This window comes from Piliocolobus tephrosceles, chromosome 6, assembly GCF_002776525.5.
Source record: "Piliocolobus tephrosceles isolate RC106 chromosome 6, ASM277652v3, whole genome shotgun sequence".
Classification (NCBI taxonomy): Eukaryota; Metazoa; Chordata; class Mammalia; order Primates; family Cercopithecidae; genus Piliocolobus; species Piliocolobus tephrosceles.
The window spans coordinates 29,413,498-29,421,675 of NC_045439.1; positions in this window are offsets into that span (position 1 = coordinate 29,413,498).

An 8,178-nucleotide genomic window follows, 5' to 3' on the forward strand; every position below is an offset into this window, starting at 1 on the left:
TCCTCAGGCGCCACCGCGGCCCGGGGACCCACCTTCTCCCTGTCTTCTGGCGGGTTTTCCATTTGTCACAATAGCTACCATTCCTGAGCTCGCGCTAGAGTCAGGCCTGGTGAGTGAGTACTTGGCTTAGGGAAGGCACCAAGCCCTGTGCGGTGTGATTATTAACCCTATTCGGCGGAAGAGAAAGAGGAAACGAGCTCAGAGAGGCTGAGGAAGTCGCCCAGCAACACACAGCTGGCAAGACATTGAAATCCACATCCCATTGGCTTCTGAGCTCTTCCCCAGCAGGGGAGCGCCTGTTTTTCATTCTCAGTCTCTAGTACAGAGCCTCGCACGTGGGTGCTCAGGAAGGATTTGTTGAAGGAACGGCAGATTTTTCCTTGTTTGTCAAAGGAGGTGCTCATAGCTGAGGGGTGTGAGGATTAAATGAGATGGTGTGTGTGTAAAACACCTGACTGTGCACTTGGAGCACCGTGAGCAATTAGTAAAAGCTGGTGCCAGTGTTAAAGAAACTCGACAGTGCAGGGAATCACTGGGGACTTTGGTAAAATGTAGATTCCGAATCAGCAGGGCCTGTGACTCTGCATTTCTCACAGGCTCCCAGGTGATACTGCAGATGACAGTTACTTCGCTGTGTGGAACTGGTCCCCATGCCTCCTCACCCCAGCCCAAGTCCAGTCCCCCACAAGGGAGCCACTGCAATTATTCCCAGCTTTGTCTGCCTATCTGCAATCCCCTGAGGAGCTTTAGGGAATATCCACGGGGGTGGGGGACAGGGGACGGAAGGTCTTTTTCCCAGAGTCTGACAGGTCTGGGATGTGGCCTGGGCATGTTCAAAGCTCCCTAGAGGATTCTACTACCGCAGTCAAGGCTAGAACCGCTATAGGGGAGGTATCTGAGGAAGGCAGTAAGTGAGCAGAGGAGGTTTGAGGAAGTTCACCTGATGCAGGTGTGAACTTCAGGAGATTGTGCAGGAGCCTGGAGGCTGAGTCACCAGGTTGGAGGCTGGGCCAGCTAGGAGGCTGGATCTGGCTAGGGCAGGCTGATTCCTCCATAGCTCCCCACCCACCAGCTGTATAACTCTAAAGGAGGGTGAGGCCTGGGACAGGCTTGGGAGGGCTGGAGAGCATGCTTGGCAGGTATTCTGCAGGGTGTGTGCAAAGGAGGGGCTCTGTTCTGGGTGCAGCAGGGTGCCAGAGGTAGGCAGGGAGCTGGCTTGTTTTGCTGGCCACTTCCTGTATGTACAAAGTGGAAGGCTGGCCTTGGACTGAAGCCAGCTCAGAGGGCCCAGTCCTTGTTCTTGGAATGGCACAATTCACTTGCAGCAGCAATCTTACTATTGTTTACTGAGCACCCACCACGTGAGGCTGCTGTACTATACACTGTACATTAAGGCACAACAATCTTTCAGAGTTGACAGTAACTTAACAAATGAGGAAACAAGGCGCAGAGAGGTTATGTAACTTGCTAGGATCACACAGAGACCAGATCAAGATCTAAAGCCATATTTCCATCTCACCAAGATGTCTCTACTCCTGCTCTTTCCTTTGGCTAAAACGCTATTCCCCTTCCTCTCTATATCTGCATCCGGTGAACTCCCTCAAAACCCTTCTGATCATATTACTGCTCTCCTGTGTTGTCTCTATGTAACTCAATCTCTAAAATAAATCTCTCCTATGTTGTCTCTATGTAACTGAAATAATATCTGAAAGTTATGTTCTTCATCTCAAATGAAATGGCTGTTTGCAGATGACTGACTAGGAACAGACGGCTTACTGAAGCTCTACCCTATGCCAAGGCTGAGATCTCAGACACTACTTAGATCTCAATCATCGTGAGTTCCTCTCAAGGTCTCGGGGAGCTCCTGCGGCTCTGGTCTATGATTTTCCTTGGGCACCAGGCACAACCTTGCGTCACTACTTTTCCCGTGGGTCATGACTCCTGGCTCAGATGCCTGGGCTCCAAGGCCAGGGACCACATGTATCTTTCTATAAACCCTGGGCCTCAACAAGTATTTGGTGCAGCCAGAACCAGGACTAGGGTAAGTCAAGCAAGGGGCCATGTGAATGCTTATGCCAGCGGCAGCTGGGGAAAGCAGATGCAGGTGCTGTTGTGGGTGAGCTTAGAAGTCTGAAGGTGAGTTGCTCAACAGGATAATCCGCTGCTGCTAACTCCCTCCTACTGTGCTTAGGTGTGTTAGGGTGGACTTATCAATTAATTTATTGTGCCTATTCAACACTTCTGTTCTCAACTTAATAGTTTCATATTAAGGACTCTTGCCCTAATCAAAGGGTGCTAACCCCAAAGGTTATTAAAGCATTATCTTTGAAATGAGTAGGACATATCACCTTGTCTAGGCTTATGCACCCAGCTTTGGATGTTTAAGACATACAGAGACCAAAACTGTCAAAGGGGCAGTTGACTAACTGATTGTCATTGCTACTTCCCACAAGACTAGAAGGAGGGACCAGGTCTGTTTTAGCCACCATTTTATATCCACAGTTCAGTCAGCAGCTGGGACATAAACATGTTGAAAATGTGTTTCCCTGAAATAACAATGACAATGCTTTGGTCAGGTAAGCTGCAGGAATCATTAAAACTTTCAGAAGAAGGAGAAATGATCAGGTTTTTTTTTTTTTTTTTTTTTTTTTTTTTGAGACGGAGTCTCGCTCTGTCCCCCAGGCTGGAGTGTGGTGGCGCGATCTCGGCTCACTGCAAGCTCTGCCTCCTGGGTTGACGCCATTCTCCTGCCTCAGGCTACCCGGGACTACAGGCGCCCGCCACCGCGCCCGGCTAATTTTTTGTCTTTTTAGTAGAAACGGGGTTTCACTGTGGTCTCGATCTCCTGACCTCGTGATCCGCCCTCCTCGGCCTCCCAAAGTCCTGGGATTACAGGCGTGAGCCACTGCACCCGGCCTCAGGTTTTGAGAATACAATTTTGGGGGGAGAGGTGTGAAAATTTGAGTGACGAGGACCATGTTTTTCAGGATTTTTAAAGGCCCCCAAAGTGGGACCTACCCCAGGGCTGACCTGTGGGCTTGTGTTGTCTGGTGCCTGCTCAGCTCTGGTCCTGTGGGTCCAAGAACCTTTTTTTTCCCTTGAATTAAATATCTCTGCCACGTTGACTTTATTTATTTATTTATTTATTTATTTATTTATTTATTTTGAGACGGAGTTTCGCTCTTTTTGCCCAAGCTGGAGTGCAATGGCACGATCTCGGCTCACTGCAACCTCTGCCTCCCAGGTTCAAGTGATTCTCCTGCCTCAGCCTCCCGAGTAGCTGGGATTACAGGCATGCGCCACCACGCCTGGCTAATTCTGTGTTTTTAGTAGAGACAAGGTTTCTCCATGTTGGTCAGGCTGGTCTTAAACTCCCGACCACAGGTGATCCACCTGCCTCGGCCTCCCAAAGTTCTAGGATTACAGGCGTGAGCCACCGCGCCCGGCAACTTTTTTTTTTTTTTTTTTTAATCATTCAGTGCATGCTGTCCCACATGTAAAGATCCCCATGCAACTGGCAGGGCCAGGAGCCAGTCTTGGCCATGAGCTGAGCAGAAGTGACACTGTCACTGCAGCCCAACCTGACTAGTACAATCAGCAGTGTTAGCAATTTGCTAGCTAGGAGCTTCACAGCACAACCGATGTTTATAGACTGCGTCAAGAATAAAATCAGTATCAAACTATCAATTTCAATAAAATCGGTATCATGCTTTCTAGCTAGGTAATTTGCTAGCTAGGAGCTTCACAGCACAACTGATGTTTATAAAATGCTTCAAGAATAAAATCAGCACAGGCTAGAAAGCATGATACTTCTAAATACACCTTGCTGAGACAAGCATCAACTTGGATATCCTTTCAAAAAATAAAAGGCTTTCACCTTAAAGTTCACCGTCTCGGCCTGCGAGAGCCCGGGGGACCATTATTGAAAACACACAGTCTAAACCATGCCTGTCAGTGTGTTGTTGGGCTGCAGGCTGCGGGTATCCGGGGCCGTTGGCTGTGACTGTTCGCTGCCCTTTCTCTGTGTTTTGCTGAGGTGAAACTCACTTGCATTTCCTGCGCAGCCCAGTGATGAGCGGGGAGGCCCGGAAACCTTGCTGGAGCTCAGAGGGGAATCAGAATGAAATGTTAACCAGCAGGACCGCCAGGCCTCTGGGGCCAAGTTTTCCTGCGGTTTTTTGTGGTGTTCCATTTGCATGTAACTTCTTCAGGCTTCTTCTCTTCCCCCGACTGGGCACTTGTGCAAGGGTTGTGTGGAGATAATTTCACTTGTGTGGAGATATTCACTTGTGCAAGGGTTGTGTGGAGATAATTTCAACCCAGCTCTCTGTAGAGACACGATTATTATGGCTTACCATCTACAAGTGGTGGCAGGTCTTGATTTTTCAGGGCTTCTGGTTTTTCACTCTAACCCTCAAATGAAGGGCAGGCCCCATGCCAAGCACTCCCATCTGCCCACCCAGCAGGCAGGGGCTTTGTGGGCTGTCCCCAGAGAATGGAGGCCTTTGCTCTCTTCTGTTATAAAGACATTTACCAGGATGAACGAACATGCTTCCAAGGCCACTGCAATTCTTGAGATCTAGTGAGTCTGTAGGAAATGTAAAGGCAGTTATTTTTATTCTCATGTTCTCCAGCCACTCTGCCTGCCTTGCTGGAAGGATAATAATCACTCCACCTGCCAGGGCCCTCACGCGGGCTGGCCGCAGGATCCCACTTTCGGTTTTCATTCCCCTTCATTTTCTAACAGCTTCCGCCCACTCCCTGGGTTAACTTCGTACTCTATGGGCCCTTCTTGCTTTTTCGCTCAGCTCATCTCCTCCAGCTGCTGTAATTTGAGGCAGGAACCATACAGACTGTTCTTTCAAGCAATTCTGTCTTGCATAACTATCCTTTAGAAAGAGATAGGAAAGCCATGTGTTTTAAGAATAAAGGGGGGCCGGGCACCGTAGCTCACGTCTCTAATTCCAGCACTTTGGGAGGTCGAGGTGGGGGGATCACCTGAGGTTAGGAGTTCGAGATCAGCTTGACCAACATGGAGAAACACCATCTCTCCTAAAAATACAAAATTAGCCAGGCATGGTGGCGCATGTCTGTAATCCCAGCTACCCAGGAGGCTGAGGCAGGAGAATCGCTTGAACCCGGGAGGCGGAGGTTGCCATGAGCCGAGCCTGCACCACTGTACTCCAGTCTGGGCAATAAGAGTGAAACTCTGTCTCAAAAAAAAAAAAAAAGTAAAAAGAAAAAAGAATAAAGGAAGGATTCTGAGAGAAAAAAATCAAAATGGTCACACATGGACCCACAGAACAGTTCCTTCCAGGAAGCCAAAGAGTAACCATCTTGGGTTGATATTTGCTCTCCTCCCATTCACTATAAATGAGATTTTGGTAGAAGACAGTCTTGATTTTCCCAAGCAGTGACAACCCCAAAGGGGCTGAAGCCATCACTTGAATCCCATCACTGGGTCTGTGAGCGGCGAGGCTGCCTCGCTCCGTAGAGCAGTTTTAAAACACTTTCGAGACATCATTTTTTTTGCATTGCACCTTCATCTCAGGATGAAGTGCATAGCGAGGATTATGCCTCTCCTCTTTTGATAAAGGAAACTGAAGTAGCAGAGATAAAGGCTGTAGGAGGTAGGGCACAGTCGTTGTTTTCTTCTGCCTCTTTCTCTCAGGGATTCTGATTGTGCTGTGTCACCCAGGCAGACTTCTCATCTCTAATCTCTCTTCTGGTGTAGATGAAAGGTGGACCCAAAAGGCTTGGACCAGAATAAAGACCTCACAAAGTATCACTGCATCTATGTCATCTCTGACTAGTGACAGTGAAAATAATGTTAAATCAACCCAAGTGGTTCTGTTTTTCGTTTGGCTTTTTTATGAGACAGGGTTTTTGTCACCCAGGCTGGAATGCAGTGGCATGATTTTGATTCACTGCAACCTCTGCCTCCTGGGCTCAAGCAATCCTCCCACCTCAGCCTCCAGAGTAGCTGGGACTACAGGTGTGTGCCACCACACCCAGCTAATTTTTGTATTTTTTATAGAGACAGGGTTTCGCCATGTTGCCCAGGCTGGTCTCAAAGTCCAAGGCTCAAGCAATCCATCCACCTCGGCCTCCCAAAGTGCTGGGATTACAGGCGTGAGCCACTGCACCCAGCCCCAAGTGGTTCCTTAAAACACATGAAGACTGGGCCGGGCGCGGTGGCTCAAGCCTGTAATCCCAGCACTTTGGGAGGCCGAGACGGGCGGATCACGAGGTCAGGAGATCAAGACCATCCTGGCTAACACGGTGAAACCCCGTCTCTACTAAAAAATACAAAAAACTAGCTGGGCGAGGTGGCGGGCGCCTGTAGTCCCAGCTACCCGGGAGGCTGAGGCAGGAGAATGGCGTGAACCCGGGAGGAGGAGCTTGCAGTGAGCTGAGATCCGGCCACAGCACTCCAGCCTGGGTGACAGAGCGAGACTCCGTCTCAAAAAAAAAAAAAAAAACACATGAAGAAACATCATCCCTGGTTGTGGGGAGAGAAGTCTGAAAGGAAATAAGCTAACTGACACTCTGCCAAATACAAAAGTTACCTTCTTCATCTCAAATGAAAGGAAAGGGCTGTTTGCAGATGGCTGACCAGAAAAGGACAGGATCTGATTTAACCCCAAATCATTCTCCTTTTGGGCCAGTAAGAATTCTTTGAGACCAGTTTTTTACATGGGAGGTAGTAAATTCACATTAGCTGCAACAAGATAATCATATGAAAGGCAAAACCAACGCAGACTGGCAAAGAGCTTCTCCCAGGGTTCCATATAAAGAAGTTAAAAATCCGACAGAACACTGTACTATAAAACCATCTTACTGGAGGCCCTCAGAACCTCTTTTCTAAGCACCCCAAGTTTTAAAAATTTAATCAGCCAGGTGCAGTGGCTCAGGCCTGTAATCCCAGCACTTTGGGAGGCTGAGGCAGGTGGATCACCCGGCCAAAACTCTCAGGAGTTCGAGACCAGCCTGGCCAACATGGTGAAACCCTGTCTCTACTAAAAATACAAAAATTAGCTGGGCGTGGTGACGGACACCTATAATTCCAGCTACTCGGGAGGCTGATGCACGAGAATTGCTTGAACCCAGGAGGCAGAGGTTGCAATGAGCCGAAATCGTGCCATTGCACTCCAGCCTGGATGACAAGAGCAAGAATCCATTAAAAAAAAAAAAAAAAATTAATCTATTAATTCTATGGCTCACCTGTAACACAACTATAGATCTTACAAAGGTTAGCACTGAGATGAAACTTCAAGGTAACTACTTCAAATTCATCATTTGGCTGAGAGGAGTGACATCTAGAGAGAGGTTAAGTGACTTATCCAAAGTCACTGAGTCAATGAGTAGTAGATATGACACGTGAATGTAGGTCTTTAGACCCCATTGCACCAGGCTACAATCTGCAGGGATGCCATAAAAAATATGGATGAAACACGTTTGCAAACAGGCTGTCCTAAGGGGCAAGTGTTTCCACATACAGGAATCATGCCGAGGGGTGAGGAGCTGCAAACGCAAATAACTGGGTTCTCTTGAGCCCCTGAGGCTCAAATTTTTGTGCTCCCTCCCTTCTCTGGATTCCACTTCTTAAGGAAGGATGGTTCTCTTTATTTCAGAAGGGACCTTCTCTAGCCATCTTTACCCATTTTTTGTTTCTTACTAGTGGCCTGACAGCTACGTTTTTTTTTTTTTTGAGACAGAGTCTCGCTCTATCGCCCAGGCAGGAGTGCAGTGGCTGGATCTCAGCTCACTGCAAGCTCCGCCCCCTGGGTTTACGCTATTCTCCTGCCTCAGCCTCCCAAGTAGCTGGGACTACAGGCGCCCGCCACCTTGCCCGGCTAGTTTTTTGTATTTTTTAGTAGAGACGGGGTTTCACCGTGTTAGCCAGGATGGTCTCCATCTCCTGACTTCGTGATCTGCCTGTCTCGGCCTCCCAAAGTGCTGGGATTACAGGCTTGAGCCACCACGCCCGGCCAACAGCTACATGTTAAAAAGCCAGTTAGACAATTGTATAGGACAGAAATAATACTATAAGAATTAGACTATGACAACCCTCCAGGCCTTTTAGTGAGGATCAGCTTTTCATTTCCCCAGTATCTTAAAGATCGCAGGAAGGGGCTCCCGACTGGCCTCAGAAACAGGGAGGACTCCACATGTCTC